The sequence below is a fragment of the Trematomus bernacchii genome, unplaced genomic scaffold, assembly GCF_902827165.1.
Source record: "Trematomus bernacchii unplaced genomic scaffold, fTreBer1.1, whole genome shotgun sequence".
NCBI classification, from domain to species: Eukaryota; Metazoa; Chordata; class Actinopteri; order Perciformes; family Nototheniidae; genus Trematomus; species Trematomus bernacchii.
In genome coordinates this window covers 5,100,574-5,111,952 of record NW_022987714.1, presented here as the reverse complement: position 1 = coordinate 5,111,952, position 11,379 = coordinate 5,100,574, and positions in this window count along the sequence as shown.

The window sequence follows — 11,379 nt, the reverse complement described above, 5'->3', positions numbered from 1 at the left end:
GAGGCTAATGCACATCCACCAGTTGGCACAACTTCCACTGGCTCACATTGGCCCCACAGTGACTGAATGGGTCTCTCCTTCCTTCACCAAGTCTAATAGCAGTAATCAGTCAGAAATCTGCCTCAGACCAGAAACATCAACAGCTCAGTCCCCCACCTCCCGAATCAGTTTAAACCATCCCTCTGTCCCCGCTGCCCTCCCCTTTTCTTGATTTGTGTTAAACTTTCTGCCCCTTGATGTTTCCATTAGTATGATTCTGACAGTGCTAGCAGCTTGTACCAAAAGCCTTTCTATGCAGCACTCCTACACAGCAGCCACACACCTACTTTCTTTCCACCTCCATTGAAATTCTGTCCCCTCATGTGCGTCCCTGGGATTCCAACAATACCTCGAATTTTTATTCAGCATGTACTGCACTGCGGATTTATTTGCTCTGCACTACCTGAGCTCTGTAAACTCTGTCAACTTCTTAAGTTGCAACTTCAAGGTCACAGAATCTAACCTGCACCCTGTCACATCACTAAATGCAATCTTCCTTTAGCTGCTGTTTTAGAAAGCCGGTGTATGTGAAAATACTTTTTGATTGAGTGCTGATGTCTGGTGTTTGTTTGAATAGGCCATGTCCAAATGTCTGGCGGCTCCCCTTTCATGCTCTCTGAACACAGAAAATATTTTCATTCATGTTAATGCTGTGTCAATATCCGCCCCTGTTCAACAGAAGCCCCCCTCACCTCCTGTTTTGACCCGTAGAGACAGACACTCCTCCTGCCCTCCACCCTCCTAACATACACAGTGCTTATGTCAATGCAAGTGTTTAACGCTGCAGAGTTACAGTGTAAGAGAGCAAGAAAAAAAGGGAAATAATGACATCAAAAGCAAGATAGACCCAAGTGGGTGAGGGTTAGTATGTGAGTATGTGTAGATGCATTTATGCATTTATGCATGAAACAGTTTTTATGTTAGTGAGTGTCTGCCACTGATCACCTGCTGAGCTCCCCTCTGCTAAAGGGAGGTTACGTCCCTGGTCTCCCACGGCAACAGAAGCAGCAGTCTGAGGATCGTGTGTTTCAGAGCCACTAGATACTCAGACCGTTTACACAGGTGGCTATCATATGGCCAGGGAAGTTTGTCCCCACGGCACATACTGACCACAGAGACATCAGTCAGAATTTTAAAGTGGATCTTGTTTCCTTGCCATACATCAGCCAGCACAATATTTGATATCACTTGACTGTCTACACCAATGTTTATCGTGTTTGTGTGGTTTGTAAATTCTGTATTCTAGAGAGCTCATGTTGCATTGTGTGTGATACCATGCAGCGAGAGGGACTCACTGTAAGCCACAAACGAACAAATGAAGTGTGGGCCGCCTCCACTGAGAGGCCAGGTGTGTTATGTTTGGCTTAGCTGTCATTTCTAGGTAAAATAATTGAAAAAGTTGTTTTCCAACAGTTGAGTAATTACTTTCATTTAAATAACTGTTTCGATGTGTTCCAGTCAGGCTTTCGTCCAAACCACAGCACTGAGACTGCTCTTGTAAAGGTCTTCAATGACATCCACTTAAACACAGACAGTGGCAGAACTTCAGTGTTAGTATTATTAGATCTCAGTGCTGCTTTTGACACTGTTGACCACAACATATTACTAGACCGACGAGAAAACTGGGTGGGACTTTCGGAAACAGTTCTAAATTGGTTTGAATCCTACTTAAAGGACAGAAAAAACGTTGTTTCTATAGGTAAATACACATCTGAGTTGACAAATATGAGATGTGGGGTTCCTCAAGGCTCCATCTTGGGGCCTCTTCTCTTTAACATCTACATGCTACCACTGGCTCAGATAATGAAAAACTACAAAATAAGTTACCATAGCTATGCGGATGACACACACATTTACGTAACAATTTCACCAGGAGACTATGCTCCAATTCAAACAGTAAGTGCATTGAACAAATCAATGACTGGATGTGTCAGAACTTTCTCCAATTAAACAAAGATAAAACTGAGGTAATGGTTTTTGGAGCCAAGGCAGAACGTATAAAAGTTAGCACTGAGCTTCAGTCTGCAATGTTCAAAACAACAGATAAAGCCAGAAATCTAGGTGTAGTCATGGACTCTGACCTGAGCTTCAACAGTCACATTAAAACAGTTACTAAATCAGCCTACTATCACCTAAAGAACATATCTAGGATTAAAAGACTAATGTCACAGCAGGATTTGGAAGAACTTGTCCATGCTTTTATCTTCAGTAGACTCGACTACTGTAATGGTGTCTTCACAGGTCTCACTAAAAAATCCATTAGAAAGCTGCAGCTGATTCAGAACGCCGCTGCTCGAGTCCTCACTAACACTAAGAAAGTGGATCACATCACTCCTGTTCTGAAGTCTTTACACTGGCTTCATGTGTGTCAAATAATTGATTTCAAAATATTGTTGCTGGTTTATAAAGCTTTGAATGGTTTAGGCCCAAAATACATTTCTGACCTACTGCTAAATTATGAACCATCCAGAACTCTCAGGTCTTCAGGGACTGGTCAGCTTTCTGTCCCCAGAGTCAGAACTAAACATGGAGAAGCAGAGTTCAGTTATTATGCTACAAATATCTGGAACAAACTCCCAGAAACCTGCCGGTCCGCTGCAACTCTGACTACTTTTAAATCCAGGCTAAAGACTTTTATTTTTGTCATTGCTTTTAATTTAACTATTCATATCTTAAACTGCACTGTAACTTTTATCCATGTATTTTTTCTTTGAATGTTTCTTTTATTATCTTTGCTTTTTAATGACTGATTTTAAATGCCATTTTCTTAATGTCTTTCATTTTTTGTAAAGCACTTTGAATTGCCTTGTGTTGAAAGGTGCTATATAAATAAACTTGCCTTGCCTTGCCTTGCCTTAGCTGTGTCAGCTGAGTGCGAACATTGAGTATAAAACCCACCGTGCACACCTTCATGCATATTAAATCATACGTGTAACCACTTTTAACATATGTTAAAGAGAAGTAGAAAGAGGTCTGTATGTATTCTGTTACACTCCGTTATTTCCCCACATCTCCCCCACTGAGTGCCGCTAACCCACAGGTAAGGCCCTAGGTAGGTGCCCGTTTTGCATGAGTGTCCATGGCAACAAAATGTGGTAAATACATTTTCTCTGCCAAATATAATACCAGAAAGCTCAATGCATCATCCAAGCTCAGGTGGTCACTAAACCCCTATCAAAGACGCTATGAGGCCAGCATTTGGTTTTCTTCGCTTCCTGTGATTCAGCTCTTAGGGCATATATCTTAGGCAGTAATGGGAAACACAGCCCAGGCCAGTGTTATGCAGTCACAGATGGTGAAGAGGAGGAATGGGTAACGCCTCTGGAGTGATATGTGGAAGTGACCATCTGGTCTCATGTGTATTCACATCCATCATCATGGTAACCTTCACATAATCTACAGGTGTTTGCTCTTTCAGGTGAATTTTGTCATGTTTTTGTTCATGAGCACGGGATGAAAAGCACATGTACATGTGGAAGTACCCATTTATATGTGTACATTGTTGTCCGTAATGCATAGTGGCCTAAGTGTGTTTAGTTTTAAGGTTGAAAAACCAGGCTTGAAAATCCATCTTGATACTATATGTTGTGCTCTGATCGCTGTTAGCAGTCAAAATAAATATAAGTATAATAATAATGGTGGGTGAAAAGAATAGACTAAACATCTGCCTCAACATGTACTTATGCCAATTGTTTCTAGCTGACTGGTTTGGGATTTATTCCCACAGAGAAATGACTGACACATTTAATTTAAGACAAGGGTACAGATGTGTGGAAAACAGCAGAGTTTGGATCACTATTGGGAAAAAACAGAGTTGTACATTGCATCAATTCAGACAACATTTGAGAAAACCTCTCATGAAATAGACCAAACTGGCAGTACAACTTTGCTTTGTGTGTCTGTGGGAGGTCATGTTATACCTTGCCCTTCGGTGTGTATGAGTGCACAACTCTTAGGTGTGTTGGATGCCATTCATGTGTTTATCCGTACATCTCAATGTTTATGAAATATGAATAGCGACACGTAAATTGAATCAGAGCGCTCCCATCCTGCTCCAGGGCAGGACCACCGTGTGCTGCTGCAACAAGGGGAATATTGTGGCCCTTCCTCCCTGCCTCCATTTTCGGACAATCTGCTTTGAAGTGGCTCAGAAGCAGTATGGTTTCCTCCAAATCCTGTGTGGATTGATTGTCTGTGACCAATTAAGGCCAGCTCCTTTCTAAACCCTGACATGAATTGCTCAACCAATCTGACAAATAAACATTCAGCCATATAAAAAAACATCCCCTGTTTGATGTATGACATAAACTGAAAACAAAATTAGTTTAATTGAGGTCAAATGCTTGCAAAAGTATCCAGATCCATGAATTAAGAGTGTGAGTCATACTTTGGGAGTATCTGTTAGTTGGTATGGCTCACTGAGTAAATTATGGGCTAGTGTGTTGTTTCCTGCATTTCTTCCTCCTACAAATGCCAGACATGCTTCACATCAACACCTTGTCCTTTTCTGAACTCAGACCTTATTATCCAGAGGAAAAAGTGAGACAGCCTTTCAATACTAACTACGTTTCAATGTTGCATCCATTGCTTACACACTGACATGCAGTATGTGTTCGTCTTTGTCAAACATGGGTAAGAATGTGAGTGGGAAGATGAGAATTGTGCTGAAGGTATCAGGGGCTAATGTTTGTTACAGATGTGCGGTTCATTCTGGCAGAACTATCAGCTAACCTTATAACCTACACTATATCACGCTGACTGCTTTAAATGGCACTATCAGTGACCTGTGTCACAATCTCCTGTTAATCCATCTGCAGATGTCACTTAGTTTACATTTCTTCTCAACTCTGATTAATAACTTTTGGCAATCATTTAGATCACAATGAGACATATTCCAGAGAAACACACGCCTGCTGATATACTGTATGTTCAGACATGTTTATGCACACATGTGCACACAAGAATGTGGTGGGCAGTACCTTAGCCTCGAAAAATATAGACTTTTTTGTTTTTCCACAGCTGGTATCTCTTAAATGAATATTTTTCATATTTGTACATATATAATATATATATATATATATATATATATATATATATATACACTAAGTGTAAGAAAGACACATTGTTGTTTTACAGGTAGTTATATGGTTCCTGTTTCAAGTTTTTGTAGTAATTTAATTATATTTCTTCTACTTCACGATTTTCTTCCCTCCAACTAAAACATCAACTAAAGTTCCACATCAAGAAAGCTTACATATAAAAAATAAAGTGTATAAGCTATAAAACCATTAATAAGCTGCAGTTTCAGACTGACGCCAGTGTGGCACTAATCAGAGCAATGCCAGAAGACGGGTGTCTGCACTGTCTGACTTCCTTTCCATGTAACCTCCACCGCCTTTGTTTGTCACTCCATGTGTCCATAATTACTGGACTTACAATACCACAAAAACCATTGCAAGATCCGCTTTGACTGTGTAACTGACTGGAGGTAAACATTGGGGTTTTCAAAGTCAATTAAGTCAACACGTAATGTCACTTTTCCTGGAACAAAACACACTTGTTTTGGGTAACATATTTTGAGCCAGTGTGGAGTATACTCATCAACACAGTCTCGCACTGCATTGTGAAAAGCATATGCGGTGGTTAAGAAAATGTCTTTCCCCACCACTAATTGGATAATGTGGCAACAGAAGAAAACAGATGTGCTATTTCCATTTGTTTACCACATGAAAAGGTTAGCTAATGGTTACATTTAGACAAGAAAACACCTTGAGGGTAACACCTGCAATCAAAGCAATGGTTAAATGGCCCTTTTGCTGCGAAATGATTTTCACTTTCTAGCTATCAAGACCAAGGCCTTAAGACATTTGAACACAACATGGCACCTGGATTTTATCTACCAGTGTGCCTAAAGCAACTCCTGTGTGTCTGTTCTATGATTGACGGGACTTGGCTGCTGTAACAAGACAGTTTTCCACTGGGATTACTTAAATTAAGTCCTTTTTATCCTGCGATGCAAAGAGAGAAAACCATTATGTCCAAGAAATCAATATAGGTGTAAACTAAAAAGCAATGTTTTACTGTGAAACAAGATAGAACAGCCACAGCTTTGCAACATTGGTGAGGAATGCATGTCTGATACAGAAAAACAAATTTTTTACAGGTAAATAATACAAATATTTGTTTGGCTGCCGAAAGTTTTAAATAATAATAATAATAATAGATTTATTTTGTTAGCGCTTTTACAAGTGCTCAAAGACGCTTTACAGATATAGTGAAAATAAAAATACATCTTGGCTGAGATAGCGTAACGACATTTCACATCAAGAATATGGAGGTGGTATAGTGCACATTTCTATGAGAAAATGGCAAATCCTTGGTGACAAAGATGAATTTTGGTAGTGAATGTTTAAATGTCTATGTCCCTAATTTATCACAGATTATATCAACACATTTTTCACATGCAGTGTGGGAGGAAGCAGATATTGAGTTTGGGATTTGTGTGTGTATACTTCCAAATTCTCGCAAAGTTTTGGCAATTTCGAACATTTAGTTCAGGGAAAGTATTTATGGTCACATTTATATACATAACTTAGAATGTACAATTTAATTAACTATGATATTTACAAATGAAGAGTGAATGATACGTTATCCTCCTTGTGAAAGCGGGGCTGAGCCAGAATGACAGTGAGCTAAGCCTTTCACTGTGAGATGTGTTCCAGGAGCTCCAGCATAACCCCGCTAAAACAGACCTCAATCAATTACAGATTAGACGTGTGGAAGGGAGCAGCAGGCAAGAGTCACACAGACAGGCTAGCTACACACATTTCTCTGGATAAATTGACCTCCACTCTTTGGTGCACCGACCTTTGACCCATGTCAGGGCAACTAAGGTCGAGCCTGAGGCCTCATTGATGTATTGTCTGATCGTATCTCATCACCTCCTTTCAGCAGCTTTCTTGCTCTTGATTTGGTTCTTGCATTGTGTTAAACTACATTGTCCTAAATAAATGTGACCATGACGTAGTAAATAAACGTTCACATTTACCCAGACTCACATGCTTGCCAATGCTAATATTGGACTGTCTCGAGACAATTACATTACACAGTACTGTACACATAAAGTGATTTACTGGGCTTGTACATCATTGCCACTGCATAAACAATTCAAGCCGCTTACAAACAGTCTTAGGGTAATTGACCATTCATGGTGAAGTTTATTTAAATGTAATTGCATGTTTATAAGTGCACTCCATGAGTCAAGTGTGAGCTAGTAAAGGTGGAGAAAGAAAAATACTTTCCGGTTCTTTTGTTTACTTGATCTGTAAGATGTTCCAAAACTGCCTCGAGAAATCAAGTGTCTGGTGGGATCATTTACACTGGATAATTTAATTTCAAAACAAGTTTTTCAGTTGTGAACTGTCAAAATTGTGATTATAACGTTTAAGATGACAGGCAGAAAATTACAGTTCAATTTTGAACTTAATGGAAACCAATAAAATACTTACGATGTTCACAATTCAATGTCTAATTGTATCATGTCTGGATTATGAGGTTTTGATATGTTTGTGTGTGTGTGCTCAGCTTGTGTTTTTTTTATAAAATAATTCCTGCTTAATTTCATTTCATGTGAAATATCTAAATAAAAATAAAACAGGTTATTGTTTCATTTGTCAATTATGATATACAAGTGCATATCTCCTTTTAGATGTGTTCAGGCTGCTGCTTCTTCGTTTATGAAATGAGTCTATGCACAACTTTACAGTAGCAACAACACTACAAAATACAAAGTGAAAAAGCTCCAATGATAATGTGATGGCTTCCAGGTTTGATAAAAGACTTGGAAGGAAGTCAGAGTTTAGACTGGAAAACACATGTTGGCCACCTTAGGAATCTGTACTGTAACTGTATGGATACATTGCAACATTGTTAACATCCTCATTTTTATCACCCTTTACAGAGAAAATAAAAAAACGACAGTGACAGTGTATTTCCCTGGGTCCTCAGCAACTCACACACTAAGCCTAGACAAGTAGATCGGCCCAAGGCTTGGCAAGATAATCAAACTAATAAACAAACACACACTCATAGCCACACAGATACATGTAGTGTTATAGTATGATTCGATTTGGCATGTATAAATGTAAAACTTCCGATGTGAATTAAGATGTGTTCCTCAAGAGTGAGTAGACTGCACCATGAATACAGTATACGACATTTAATAAAAAATAACATGAGAGCAGGTTTTTTCCACATAGGAAATGAGCTAAAGGTCTTGTCATAGATACAGTGCAAACCTCTTGTTCACTGCTGTCACTCATAGCAGAGAGACACTGCCAACTGTACAGCACACCACCAGCACCACCGCTGCCAAGCTGCCACAGTTAAATACTCTGTCCTCTGTTTTACCCCACGCAATGAATGTGCCCCTGCATGCACAAGACCAACATACTACCAAAGTCTGATGGAGGGAAGCCCACACAGACACACAACCTGAGTGTGCTTCAAACATTTTTATTCATAAATGATAGTCACTCCTGTCTCCTATCACGTGAAAATGAAGTCCATAAAATAACTTTAAAATGCCCCACCCAATCACACACACACACACACACACACACACACACACACACACACACACACACACACACACACACACACACACACACACACACACACACACACACTCACACACACACACACACACACACACACACACACACACACACACACACACACACACACACACACACACATTCTTACTACAGTATTTACTCAATGACTCAGAGAGGGACCCTGCCAGAAATCTACAGGGCTTTGATAAGTGACAGCTGGAAGGAAAAGAATAGATCATTACCTCACCCTGAGAGCGCTGTGATAGACCATACTCTGCTATAAGGTGCCAGAACAGAGGTATGACATATGATATGAATGTTATTCCTCGCCTGGCTAATGGGCTTGGTGCTGCCAGGGGTCATTCTTTAGTTGAGTAAATGTCAGACATGTTGTCGCTGAGTGGGTCGTGTTTGGCTGCACGGGGGCTCTGAGGGAGATGCAGCTCTCTCCAATGTCCCAGCTGTGTGGTGTGTCCTTCTTTAGGAAAATACAAAATGTTGGGAGTATCCATGTGTGGTTTGCATTATGATCAAAATATAAATAAAGATGTGCATGCTGCAACTTGGTGAATCTTCTGGTTTTGGAATGTTTCCATTCATCTTCCAGGTGAACTAACGCGTTGTCTCTCGAGCTGCCTCAGAACAGGGCAGCTGGAACGCACCAGTGATGAGTGCATGTGTGTTCATGTCTTCAGCAGGACTCTTCTGGGCCTAGTGAAGCATCAACCCAGTGCATTGTCACTGGTGTAAAATGAATGGGTATCTCTGCTCCATTTCACTTTTACCAAGCCTCCTGATGGGAATACACCCATACCTATTTCCCATAGCGGCAGTAAAGGATGCAACAGCAGTAAAACATGATGAGTGACTGAGGAAAAGAGTCTAATGCACTTGGCGTGTCTGCATGCTAACGTGATCTTATATATTCACTCAGCTGCCTGCCAGATACAAATACTTTGCTGAGGCAAGATGAGTTTCACATGATGAAACAAGGTGAGTCATAACACTCAAGTTTCATTGAAACTCCCTATACTTATTCATTTTCTACAAACTTGTCAGATTTTGTCAATTGTTGCTTTACTTTAATATTATGGTTTTACCCATTAAAGGTTAGGTAGGTAAGTTTGAGAAACCGGCTCGAGATACACTTTTTGTTATATTCCATGGAATGCTCTTAACATCCCGATAGCAATGAATATCTTAAGTGCTTTGACAAAAAATCCATAAAAAAATGTCATCTGTGGAAGCCGTAATACTGTAAAAAGCACGACCAATTATTTTAGCCGGCCCGGCTAAAGTAACTGGATGGCCTACCTGCCTGTCAGCCTTCCATCTGTGCACAAACTTATCTCGTGCCCTCATTGGTCGTGTGTGTTGGAGGAGGGGCTCTGTAAGGAAGTGGCAGATTTTTTCCGGTTGTGTATTTTCAAATTCTAGCACACTCGAGCTGGTTTCTCCAAAATTACCTACCCCACCTTTAAGTGAACTATACTTCAGTTTTGATAATAAACGTTTGTTGTGTATTATGTGTACATGTGTCTCCTCCAAAAATGTGTTTTCACTTTAATTGATATTATCGAAATTGCAATTAGTCTCTTGTGTAACCCCCCCCCCCCCCCCCCCCCACACACAGACACAAACAATCCAGCACCAGTCACTTTTACGCTGCTATGGACCATTTTGCACTCCCATTTGCACTATGTACATCATCTTTTTTATATATCCTGCTTACTTGAAGTAAATGGTCATTTTGTGTTTTTTTTTATAAATTATTGAGTGTTCTTGCATTTTAATGTGTGAGTTTTTTTATACCTCGGGACTGTGGGAAACAGTATTTCGATCTTTCTGTGTGTACAAACATATTTTGAGATTGACAATAAAGTTGTCTTTGACTCTGACTTCGACTTGTGTGATGAACGCAACGCTTACCAAAGATTCTGACACAAAACTGAAACAGTTTTACTACAGTTTAGCAAAGTACAAGATCTTTCAGAGCAATACAAACAGCAGCCAGAAGGTTATTAGCTTCTACCCTAAACTCTGCATTCCCACTCTCCCACTCTGTCACTCATGTGTCAGTGTTTCCATTGAGTGTAGTGGTCCTTTGTGTGTGTGTGTCAGGGCGGTCTTACTCACTCATCCATGGCCTTGGCTTGGACTCAAAGGGGGAACTGCTATTTTCCATTATGCAGAGTGGGATGTTTAAGATGAACCGAATCGAAAGAGGTCCCCACAGCCACCGGGGGGCAGTCAAGCTCTGTGTTACGGTATGCCTACAAAGAGCAATCAGTGAGATTTGTGTTTGCTGGCAGATGGGGATAAACTCTTAAAAAGACTTTACTTCGCTTAGATTATGACGTGATCAAAGTGGGTACTATATGCTGCACTTTTGCATTGATTTCTGTATCTCTATCTGCCCAAACATTCCCATCATTTGCAATTTATATATCTAAATGTAACTGCCAAAATTGGATATGAGGTTATAATGATCCTTAAATATTGTTATAGTATGATATAACACACTGTTGCCGGGCTCTAAAATAAATGTATAGAAATGTCACACCATGGCTAAGAGCAGGCTCACAAAGGATGTGTGTGTGCTCTCCAATCTACCACTTTGAACACTAGAACCTCTCAATACTGTTTCCTTTGAAGCGTCTGAGGTAGTCTCAAGCTCATGAGCTCCCACAGCGCCAGTTGAAGTGACTACACAGGTCAAGGTCAA